Raw genomic sequence first — 12,908 nt, 5'->3', positions numbered from 1 at the left:
CTGAACAGATCACTGTCAGGCTAGCTAATGTAAGAGAGAATGGGAAACATAATTGGTACATTATATAACTGGGAATATGTGAGCCAGTTTTGATAAGAATTGGCCTGAACCTTCTTTGGGGGATCAATCATGCTCACAGGGTTTGGCAGTTTCTGGAAGAGCTTTGAATTGAATCCATACACTTGGATTGCTGAGTATTCCTAGTATTCCTAGTAGCTGTCATTTCAAGGGTTATATTTGTTTTGGTTTGTTTTTTCCCTTTTCCTTCCCAGTCTGCACATTGCCAGGGGATTATGAAGTTGCCACAGAGGAGGAATGAGGCAGAGTCAGCTCCAGTACCTGTGCAGCTGAAGATGTAACTGCTAGGAAGCCTGGCGTAGTTAGTAGCATGAGCATCCTAAAAATGGTGCCTTATTGCACTTCCAGCTTTAACTTGGCTGATGAACTTTTATTCTCTCTGATTCTGTACTCTAAATCAGGTCAGGGAGAGCATAGCAGTGAGATTCACTGGCCTTAATCAGTCCCCCAAACTCCTGAATAAGTGATATGAGCAATATGTTGACTGTAGTATTTGGGATGGAGGGAGAAAGGTACTATTTTGACAGACAAAGAAGTTCTGGTAAAACTTTTATCAGTTAATTTTATTTCAGAACTGAACTTTCTGTCTTCCTCCATAAAAATACAAAGACGTCCAATGAATGCTAAAGCAGAATGTTTTCCAGGTAAAATTAAGCAGATGTACAGGTGCAAACATGTTTTTTGTATGCAGCTACTGTGCAATTGAATTTTTTAGATATGATTAAAACACCTGGTCTGCCCCTGTCAATTTAAGATATTATTATTTTTCACATTGAATTATATCTTCACAGTTATTAAAAAAAGTGTAGGGCCGAATTGTGGTCAGCTAAAGTCAATTTAGCTATTGATTGTGATGAAAACAGAATCAGACCTAGGAAAGAAGTGGCAAGTCTTAGCTTTTCTGTTAGTCATTTTGGTAACTTCCCTGCCAGTGTCCTGTGTAGTTTTTCGTTGCTGTGATATTAATTGCTCCTTTGCAGACTGCAACCAAGTGCATTTCTGTAGTATCTTCAGAGAAGCAATACCGGATTCCTGCCAGATTCAGTCATTGCTTTTGTGCTAATCCAAGTGTATGCTGTGTCCATCTGTATAGAAATGAGTGGGGCTGAGCACAATACAGCACTCTTTCTCTTGAAGAAAGCAGAAATCCTTTGTATGAACTACTTTCAAAGACATGAAATGACACTGAGAGCAGGATGTATGACTTCAGACGAATTTGTACTCCTACTAGTCCTACTTGTTAACGTAATTTGCACAGCTGCATTTTCTATGTGCCCTCCATTTCTCATCACTGAATTTTAAGGCTCTCTTCATTATTACTAGGAAAGCGTCTGTCTTCATGAGACTAGAATTTGGTGGGAAAGCCATATACATGCTAGAAAACAGATGAATTAGAATTATTTAAAAATTAAATATCAAACATCCATTGACATTTCCTTTCCAAGTATTGTTACATGTAGACTTGATAATAGTGTAATTGAATAATGTTTTACATGAGCCATTATGAGTCGTAACTTAGGATGTGGAAGTTAATATCCCGTAGAAGTTCTTGCAGTCTATTCTCTGAATGGAGCCTTATACCATGTGGCCTTTTAGATTTTTTTGAAACAGAATAAAGAAGTGAGACTCCCTAATTTAAAAAGGTCATTTTCCCTTAGCACCTCTAAGGGTTTTCTCTCTGAAGAGAATGCAGTACAGAGATATGAGGAAGGGAATCTGCATTTTTGTGTTCCAGTTTTTTCCTTATTTTATCTGACAGAATCTGCAGACTACAGTCTAGCTAATGCACTTTTCTCTTGATTACTAACATCCTAAAAAAAAATTTATTTTTTACCATGCAAAATCTTAATCCCAGAGGTTATTTCTACTAGCATCTAAATTAAAAACCAAAATCCGATCAAGCCATTCCCCTATGTCCTGGGTTTTTTTTGGAAGAAAGTAGGTACATGTCCTGTCTCTTTTAAACAACATTAGTTTTAAAAAACTTGAGTGTAAAAACTTTAAGTAAAACTTTAAAACTTTAAAGTAAATTTTAAGGGTAAAAAATATAGCTTGGAGTACAGCTTTCATATAAAATATTTCAACTGATTAGAAAAAGTACAATAGTTTGAATGTTTCACTTAAAAGCAGAAGGTAGGGATTGATGAGTGATCTTATTTCCAATGATCATTGGTAAATACCATTTTAAATAAGATGGGGTTGCCATTTATTTCAGGTGCTGTTCTATAATTTGAAACAGAGAAAATGCAGAAGCTTCAGAAACATTTCTTTTGGGAAATGTTTGCTATTTTGTCCTACATTTTGAATTAAGTGATGCTCACTTGTTTGTTTGTTTTGTCAATATGTTTTGAGAAATAATGTATCTCTCTCTGTTCCCTGAACAAAAGAAGGAGCAGGAGGGGTTTTGTCACAGCGTACGAATGTATTCCTTGGACATATTTTAGCGGTGTACAGATTCCTAGGGCTGAGCTGGCTCTTAGACCCCCTGTACGAATATACTCTCCTTGCCATTGTAATGGAAGAAATCCACCATTTGTAATGAAAGATTTCTGTATATAGTTTATGATTTGATCAGCCTGTGAATGAATATAGGTGGACCATGAAGCTAAGAAATGATGTTATCCATGATGATTGCAAGACATCTCCTGGATATTGTTTCACGTTAAACGAGTTTGATTACATTAAATTTTTGTTTTCCTTGTTTTCCATTCTGTTTCTTTGGTTTTTTTAGTCCTCCTTTTTTTCCCGTTAGCTAGACTGTAATCCAGACCCTAGCTCATATGCAGTAAGCATGGCGTGTTGAGGCAGTTGTCAAAAGGAAATTGAAGGCAGAGGAAAACTTACCTTAGTAAATGCCTGTTAATATTTCTGAATCTATTTGTCTTCGTTTTTCTCAGAAATTACTGGGATACATATCAAGTTTCTACCTATAATCTGTCTTCTCTCCTGAGGCCAGGTTACTTTCTCTAACAGGGATGGAGTGTAACAGAAGAGTCAATATGAATAGTCTATGTGGGAATGATCTATGTGTTCTGGGAAAGCTGTAGATAAATATGAGAAGTCAAAACGATTCATTAGTGCTGACAATTATGGCTGTTATATCTCCTCCGAGAAAGCTGCAGAGTTTGCTTGCTGTGTCCTCTTCGAGCAAATGCTCAATGAGGACAAGGAGGGGGTAAGATCAAAAATCCATACTCCTTTCCCTCCCCATGTGTCAGTTCATGTAACTAGCTAAGTGTGAGGTGGGAAGTAAACTACTTCATCAAAACAAGGGAAAGATGGGCAAAAATGAAGTATTAGCAAGGGTTCCCAAGATACATGCCCTTTCGTGCACGCTCTTTTTCCAGTAAGTGTCTTCATATTAAGTTCTGTGACATTTGTATGAATAATATATCACCATTTCATTAAGTAAAAACCTGGTCTGCTTGAAGAACAGAGGAAATGGCCACCACAATTTTTTTTCTTGCAATATCTCTTCTTTCAGAAGTCAGTCCATGTTAGCATCACAAACAGCTTCCACAGGATTGTCAGAGATGATATTCTAAAGCAGTATTGTGAATACCCTTGCTTCCATTCCTACAATATTCAGTAAATTTAGAAAGGGATAAATCTCACACGTGCCTATTTGTTATTGTCTTTCACTGTACTCCGTGCATCATTTGGGTATCAAGATCTGGAATTGAATGGTCCTATAGAAATGCAAAGTTATATTTGGATGAATGTCAGTCTTCCTAAGTGTTACACAGGTTATTAGGTCAGGCAGAAAATGGGAGAAGATTTTTCCTGAGTACTCCTGTACAAAGAGCAGTAGATTACCTGAGTCCTATTACATACTGTAATTCCTTGAAAGAACAGGCACAAAGAGGACCAGCCAACCTCCAAGTAGGCAGCACAAAACTAATGAAAATGTATGTTGAGATTAAACAGGAAAGAGACACATAAGATTATTTGAACTTCCAGAATCCTCTTGTAAGTTGAGTTTCATCTCTTCAAATCTTTAGAATTTTCTGCAATTTTTTTTTTATTGGCCCAATTACAAATTCAGAATTGATTCTTCCCAAATTTTGTAATAATTTGTCTGGGTTTTAGTACTTAATTTGTGGTTTGTTCTTTTTTTCTGATTGGAAAGTTGATTCCATTTACTCTTCTATGTAATGGAAGTTGACATTTAGGGAAAAAGATGGAGGAGGCAAATGAATAAATTTAACCACAGAGCTGTGTGCATGTTGGGCATCTAAATTCCACACTTGTTCTTGTGACAAGGGCCATAACAAGATCAGAAAAAAAATCACAATATGAATATCTTATGATAGTGGTTGTAAGCAGTATAGAAAAATGACATAAACAAGCCATTCTCACTGCTAGTACAATTTTCTGGTGGACGTTGCAAACTGTTTTCTTTACACTATTAAGGGGAATTACCTACTTTGTAAACTCAAAATCTACCAAGTCAGAATGCATTCAGTGAGACTTGCTAGCCCAAGGCTTGTTCTTGCCTTTGAGTGGAGGTGCTGATGTATAAGGTGTTCTCAGATAACTGCACCTTGACGTTTATGTTGAGGTATTTGCCTTGAGGAGAAAAGGGTAAAATGTTATCTGTAAATTATAATGATAGTGAGGAGTTGAAAAAAGTGGCTTTCTATAAAGAAATCTCTTTATTATAACAATAACTTGAGGGTGTTTTTGTTTCTAAGATAATAATCATGTCTTTGGTTGAGACTGAAGACTCATTTAATGGGAAGCACCCTCAAGTTATTGTTTGGATGAACATATAAATTGAATATTCATATTTGAAAAGAATGATGAGAAAAAACATAAAACATAATGTTAAGGTGGTGAAAGAAAATTCTCTAGGAGCAAATGCACTTAATGTATCACTTCTACCTCCTGCTGCCTCTTACATCTTTCTTTCCTCTCCCCCTTCCCCCCTTCCCTACCTTACCTTGTTTTCCAGTCTTCTTTTCTATACATGTTGATTGACACAATCTTAAAGTTCATTCACCAGGGTGTATTTTCAAAGCTAACTGGAAAGGAATAACTGAAATTTACACAGTGGAAACATGCTGTATCCAACAGTCCTAGTCCCTCCTGGAGTCCCAGGGAATGAAGAGGGTAGTGTGACAGCATCCCTTAAGATGATATTCAATATTCTTTTCCTCCTGTGCCTTTCCAGGGATTTCAGCATCCACAAGAAGGCAAAAAGAGGTCGTGATTCTGTCTTGTCTTTCGTGATGGGAAACTTTTATTCTATGTAATGTGTTTACAGACAACGTAATTGTCACAGGCTATCGCAAAAGGTTTGGGTTTGGGAATGGAGGTGTGAGTCTAAAAATAAGAAAACAGAGAATAATTCAGTAAGCTTTGGTCAGAGAATAAAGCTCTTCTACCATAAATCTGTACTATTAAACTCTCTTAGTTTTTAAAGCAGGGTGGCCACATGCAGATTGCTGTTGCCTGTTGGAGACAGCACATGGTAACGCCTGGACTACGCCCAGGAACTGTTTGGGACTTAGTTATTTGGCAAGCCGAAAACCATGCCAGGGCACATTATAACAATTTAACAGCATAGACAGTTGCATTCCAGTGGCATAAGAACATTTGCTGACAATGTTAATTTTACTAGCATAGATGTAGGGAACAAGACTAAATAAGGTTTAAATCCTTGGAAGAAATCAATGGGAACCTCAGCAACCAGTCAGGGGAATAAGAGGCCAGTAGGGTACAAAGGCATTTTGGCTTTTTAAAATTTATTCATCTTTAATTACTGAAGGATCGCATGTGTGCTGCTTGTGCAGGTGGAGTTAGCCCTTCCTCCTCTTATCATGATACCCATCATTCTCCCAACTTCATCGGTTACCTTGCTGATTTTTTTTTTTTTTTTCCTGAAAACCTAACTAGGCTGATTTCTGACTGTATGTCTCTAGTCTGTCAAATCAAGTATCACTAGTCAGAAAGTTAAGAGCCTGTGAAAGGGAGGCTCTTTGGGCAAAATGGAGCGTGTGGCTGGTGTGGAATGCCCACGATGTGCAGTTTTGCCTGTGCTGCGGAAGGCTGGGTGCTGCCTCGGAGGAGGGGAAAGTCTGCTGTGAGCCAGCTTAAATCCAGGGGAGGATGAAAGAAGCATTTGCCACCCTTTGGTGGCAAAAGCTGAGGGTGCAAGTGATATAGGCTCTAGGAGGTCATTGTATGCAAAAGATCCAGTACGGAGGAATTGGTTCACAGTAAGCTGGTGCTCAGCAAGCTACAAGGGTTCTGAGTTAACATTTAAGGAGGCTGCTCTGCCATTCCTGCTGTGTTCCTACTGATGATTATGATCTTACTTCTGGTGTGCTACTGAGCACAGTTGCATACACGTGTAAAAAATCATGGTAAACCTGATGCCAGGGCAGTCTTTGAGCTCCCAGGGGATTGCTGGGAGGAATACAGCAGATCAATATCCAAGGGTCCCTGAGCTCTGAAAAACCACATCCATGCAAAGCCCTCCGTGCTCTGTGAAAAGCAAAGGCATTGCACACTTATACTGTCCCATCGGCTGTTCTCATAATCCCACTGTCAACTGGCATCAGGGCTTGGGTCAGGGCAGCTTATGAGCCACTTCCTTCGTTCATGTTTGTCATCTTTTGCTTCCATTACCGAGGTCTTTTCCTCGGAGCATTAATGAGGTTTTAAAAGCACAGATGAAGGAAAAGGAGCAGCTTCTACTGATCTCCTTTCAAAGCATGACCGATTTATCTGTTATTCGCTGTGCAGAGGAGCACTGTAGACAGCTAGTCTGATAGATTACAGGAAAAGTTTCTTCTCCAGCCTAATCACTGTCCATTCCTTGATATCATAAGATTCAGCTGTTCGTGCCAAGGGTGGTTATTCTGTCTGAACACAGAGCTCAGATAAGGCATGTCTGAGCAAGCAGGCATAGAACATATTTAATGCCAGGTACTAATGTGAATGTCCCAGTACATGTAACATAGAATTCCCTTGCCTGTGTCCTCGGGAGGCAGATGCTGTTGCCTGCCACAGTGATCACATATTTTACAGGCAATAATGTGTGTCACTTCCGTAGCGTGAAAAAAACCCTAACAACAGAGTTAACAGGAGCACTGCTGAAAGGAGCACTTGCCATCACGTGCACTAATTTTAAGTGTTCCTGTTCTTCCCTCTTACATTCTGGTTTATTGCTGTCAGGCTGTTCCTGGGTTCTGGCCTCTTGGCGCTGCTTTCCAACAGAAATAAGAAACATGAAAGCACATTTTAGAGGAAAACATGTAACATAATAGAGGAGAAAGTAGGTCAGATTTCACTCACCAATGCCCCTTTAAGTGAACAGCTATGGGTCAGAATACATTTTTATACAGAAGCACAGCCAGAAAATTTAAGCTCGCACAGCGATGTCTCATGCTGTTCATAACCTTCACTTTATGACCTTTGATGCGTTGTGTGGCAAGTGATCAAAGACACAAAACCTGAATTTTTTTGATTGTTTTAGTGGATTTAATATGTCAGTTTTCTGATAATACTGTATTTATATATACTGAGTTTTTTAATTGGCACAGTCTATGTAAAGATTTCTTTTCATCCCTTAGGAAGGGGAAAGCAGGGATGTACTTTTTGTGTGTTCCTAAAAGTCCATGAAAGATGGGTTCTTGACTGCAAAGTCATATCAGTGAGATTTCTTTCTTAGTAGTTTATCATTGTTTCTTTTCTCTTGTAAGGTCTTGAAACCCATTTCAAATGCCTACCCTTGTCTAAATATTTAGGAGCCTGCATTGTTACTTACAGGTTGTCTGCAATTGCTAGGTCACTGTGCCTATTTATCTATAATAGCATACTGCTCATTAAAAGGCAGGATTTGTTGCTATACTTTCCTCCAAACTGCCTCAGTTCTAAAACAGGAATCACTGTGGTAATTTTTCTAGATTTTCTATTTTTATATTTTATATAAATAGTAACATCTTTCTAATGGAATTTAATAATCTACTCTAACTGGAAATACTTGGAAGTATTTTCATGGTAAGAAAACCATGCACTTAAAGCATCATAAACAGGCAAGTCTTTCAATAGTTTTGAATACGACTATGGACTGTATGCAATAGACAGGAAAAGCAGATGTGGCACCAGCTTTGTATGAATTAGAAGACTATATTCTTCCTACATACAGTTCGATGGGAAGCCATGTGATGGATGAATAATTTGGCTTATTTAGGCATTGTAATTTTGTTCTGCTACAAGGGTAGTGCCAAAACTGATTGAGTGCTGCTCAAGGACAGTATTTCTCTTTAATTGCTTTGATTGTTTATGAGGTAGGAGAGTGCCTGTAGTGTCTATGTCACCAGAGTTTATATTTTCCATAATTCCTTTTTTTTACACATTTTATGCAGTGACACATCTTTTCTTGAATGGTGCTTATCGATATGACCTGTAAGTTAACAAAGATTCATTTTGGAATGGCATAGAGATCCATTTATAAATGAAATGATTTCATGGTGCTTATATAGAAAGCTTTTTGAAGTACAGGAAGATTGCCAACATGGAAAAATGTATTAGAAATGCGGAAGTGTGTTATGATAAATATAGCACTCATAGGTGGGGTTAAAGGCTGTGATATAGCTGTGTGCATTCAGATTTATTTACTGCACAGAAATGAATCCCAAATGGCTATTTTTGCTTCACTGACTGTAATCCCAGCAAGGCAGCCTTATAGACATCTGCTAAGGTTTTTTATTATTATTTGGTTAAGATTTTGAGATTGAGGTGAGAAAAATCCAACTGTCACCTAGAAATGACCTCGAGGGGGTTTCACAGATTTGTCCAACATGTTTTTCACAGATTTCTACAGGCTTAGATATATTCCTTGCTCCAAAGTGCCTCAGACTGTGGCTACCCACATTTTCTAAAAAATAATGGACTGATATATGTGGTGTGCTGTTTAACCTTTACTCAGTCAAGCTTTTTTCAAAATATGAAGGATAAAGACCAAGCAAGGGACAAATTGCCCCACATTTTTCTTCAGTAGGCATTGAAAGATATATCAGTTAATCCACTGTTATGTCTGCAAATAATTCCTTATGCCAAGTAGCCCCTCACATTCATAGCCATTGGACTCACTCTCAGCACATTAATAACCGTCATGAGATTTTGGGATACACTGGAACAATTTATTTCCCAGTGGGCTTCTTATCTAAACAAGATCAAGTCTACGTATCTTTATTTAGCCGGTATACTGTTGTAGTCTATCTGAGAATTATCGGTGTCTTGCTGCTTCTCAGTTAGGAGAAGGAGGGAAGAGCGTACAGACCAGATAGCGCTTCCAACCGTGCTGTTGTTGTGCCACACAGTTATCTGACAGTATTAACATGAAGCAGAAACATTTAGGTTCTCCTTTCTTTTTCATTTAAGTAAATGCATGCTGATAAAATTCTAATGGAAAGGAATCGGAGCACAGGAGCGAGTGACTTATTATGGAAATTTTCTGTGATGCATTGTAATGTTGGATTTTCAATTTTTAAAAGTGGTTGCATTCCTAATTGGCAAACAAAAAGGACCAATTTATCCCTTGCTGCGAGAAACATTTTTCTTATATATTATTCTCATGAAGCCTCCAATTCAGCCAAACACATTATGTAAATGGAACCTGTGAAATACCTTCTAAAATATACATCAGATTTACATTACTAGACTGTTACGTTAGATTGAATGAGGGCCCTTGTTACAATATATGGCAAATTTTTTTGTCTTTCATAATACTCCTTTCTAAAATAAATTGTGTTTGGTTCAAGCAAGGCTTCTATTAATAACTCTTGGGGTTATCCTAAATGAGTATTTACTAGCTTCATCCGGGTATTATGAACATAATCTCTCCATTTTTGTCTTTACTGATCTCAGGAACAAAACTTTTATATCTCTTTTAAACTGGAAGTACTTTCTTTTGATACAAAATCTGCAAATGTTGGAATGCAGTGACTGTTCCAATGCCAAATGAATTTGGACAAATCTGCATTGCATACAGATTGAGTTTCTCAAAGCCTTATGACACAGATACTGTGGGCTGCAAAATTAGCGGACAGTGTAATAACTGTGAAAGCTAAGCTTTTGTTTTGTGACACAATCAGAACCCAGACTTACATAGTCTGTATGCATTGCTTGCAAGTCTGATAGTGTTAAAAAAGAGCACATTTTAACATTAATGTTGTTCCTAAAGATGCAGTTTAAATGTGTACATATATGGCTGTGTCCCTTCTGGAGAATGTAGTTTGATTTCAAACAGCTGTGATATATTAAGAAGCAAAATTGATTATCAGAAAATAATTTACATTAGTAACTGATTGTAGTAATTCATTTGCATAATGAAGTGCTGTTAGTCTTGGTTTCATACAAGTTTAGGTGGAAGTGTTAATAACGCCATTTTCATTTCTGGCCTGGGTTTTTTAAGATATTCAACTTTGATGGCTTTCTCTTGTGGATCTCTCCTCACATATAAGATATATTTTGTCTTTGAAATGAAGGTCAGAGAGGTGTGAATTTAGATCCAGGGAGCTTCCCATGAAACTAAAAAGATACTCAGATACTGAAGCAATAAAAATGAGCAATTAACCCTAAAAGAGAGATATCCATTAAAGCTATAGGCAAATTTGATTCTATCTGCATTTCAGGAAGAAATCTTTGGGGTGTTTTTCTTAAGGTTACATATGACTGGTGAGCCATGGGGACTTCTGCACTGCAGGGACAAAATAACTGGTCCTCCAGCTCTCTATAATGATTTTGGGACCATCCAGAGTTAAAATGATACAGATCAGCTTCTCATTTTGCCTTACAGCTGTCTTTTAAAAATTATTATTTGTTACATTCAGAACAGCAAGTGGGAAACTAATAAGGATTAGTAATGGGGAGGTTTTATTTAATTCAGTTTTTAAGCTGCTTTATTCAACAAAATCCTTAAAACACAGAGATTATATTTCTGGAGATACCAACACACTGCCATGAATTCTATAGTATGTGCAAGTCTAAAGCATATTTTCATGGAAGATTAAATGCTTATATACAGTAGCTGAAATTATTATTGATTACATTTTGCAGTTGTATTCCCACATTGAGGGCTTGGTGATTTATTGTTTCAGTAGGTTTTCAAAGCATCATCTAGCAATAGCAGTATTGCTAACTCTAATGATTTTATCACAAGCCCTGCTGTATTTGATCTTGTATTTTAATACCTGTCTCCTGGAGTACAGTGAATATGTGAGAATTCCTCCTGTTATTTTTAAAAATAATTCTCTTTCTTCCTAGTTACTAAAAAAATTTAAGATAAATCCCATTTCTACTTGTGTTTGCCAACAGACAAATAAAAGGAGTAAAGTAGTTCAGCATTTGAATGGGAATCTCTCTGTTCTTTTCAGCTTAACGCACCTCTCTCTTTATTTTTCCAATTTTGATACTTGAGGTTGGTAATAGTCCTCAAGGAGAAGACATAAGCCAGCAGTATTGTATAACACTTACAGAGCACATAACTTTATCAAAGGGGTCATAGTCATTATTTTGGAATTGACAGTTAAGGTATGTCCATCAGGAGTTAGAAGAAGTTAACTTATATTAGAGCAAACCCATTAGGTTTATCACTGTGTTCCTGCAGTGAAGACACATTTCATGTGTATGTAATATTTCCTATATTACTCATTTTTTCTTTCACCTCCAGTGTACTGGTCCTGAGCAGGATTTTGGGAGCCACTGCCCCTCTTTGCTGTGGCCACCGCTGGAGGGTTTCTTAGTGCAGGCCAGCTCAGGAGTAAAACTGTTTGTCCTCACTTATTCCAAGTGTTTCCTCTCTGCATCTCCACAAGCAGTATCCTGTCAAGCTTGGGATACCCATATTTAGTTGTCTCCATGTAGGTGTCTGCATGTGTGGCGGGTGTCTGAACTCCCGTAATGGTCCATGGAGATTTAGTCCATATGGAAAATGGAGCCAAGCGGGTGATTCAGCTCACCCTAATGTAGATACCTGAGGCTGATCAGCTCCAGCCTCCGCTGAGTGTATTGACTATAGTGAGAATTTCTCGCTTAGCATGCAGGTAGGTATTTATATATAGCACTGAAGTTTAGGTGTCTTGTTCCCAAATTGAATACCATACCTCTGACCAGAAGCTGAATTATTTTGCTCATTATTACTAAGGGAATGCCCTCTATGTAGAGTTCCAATGGCTGCCTTGAGAGCCTGAAGGCACAGGGTGGTCTTCAGAAAGTCCTATTTAGCTTTCCTAGCTGGTAACATTTCTATTTAATCCTACCTACCACCATTTGATGTTTTACCATATATGATCTTACCTCACCTCATGCAAAGGATTTCTGTTACTAAAGCACTTTTCTTGCTTTAGGTTCCAGTTTTCAGTAAAGTTTCAACTTTCAGTAAAAACTTACTTCCTTTTCCTCACACCTGATTCATGTTAGAAATCATCTGTCCTGGTTTCATTTGGGATAGAGTTAATTTTCTTCCTAGTAGCTGGTACAGTGCTGTGGTTTGGATTTAGGATGAGAACAATGTTGGTAACACACCGATGTTTTAGTTGTTGCTCAGCAGTGCTTACACTAGTCAAGGGCTTTTCAGCTTCCCATGCTCTACCGACTGAGAAGGCTGGAGGTGCACAAGAAGCTGGGAGGGGGCACAGCCAGGACAGCTGACCCAAACTGGCCCAAGGGACATTCCATACCATGTGACGTCATGCTCAGTACATAAACTGGGGAAAGCTGGCCGGGGGGGCCGCTGCTCGGGGACTGGCTGGGCATCGGTCGGCGGGTGGTGAGCAATTGCACTGTGCATCACTTGCTTTGTGTATTATTATTATTAT

General features: G+C 38.1%; 1 protein-coding gene across 1 annotated transcript in view; it reads left to right on the top strand.

Annotated features, from left to right (window-relative positions):
- The window catches only part of PARK2 (parkin RBR E3 ubiquitin protein ligase), a 659,837-nt gene that overhangs the window by 351,797 nt on the left and 295,132 nt on the right, over positions 1-12,908 (top strand). The gene's annotated exons all lie outside the window — the stretch shown is intronic.

This window comes from Aptenodytes forsteri, unplaced genomic scaffold (genome assembly GCF_000699145.1).
Source record: "Aptenodytes forsteri isolate BGI_AS27 unplaced genomic scaffold, ASM69914v1 Scaffold122, whole genome shotgun sequence".
Taxonomy (NCBI): Eukaryota; Metazoa; Chordata; class Aves; order Sphenisciformes; family Spheniscidae; genus Aptenodytes; species Aptenodytes forsteri.
Note: the sequence above shows the minus strand (reverse complement) of the source record. Positions and strands in the feature narration are given on the sequence as shown.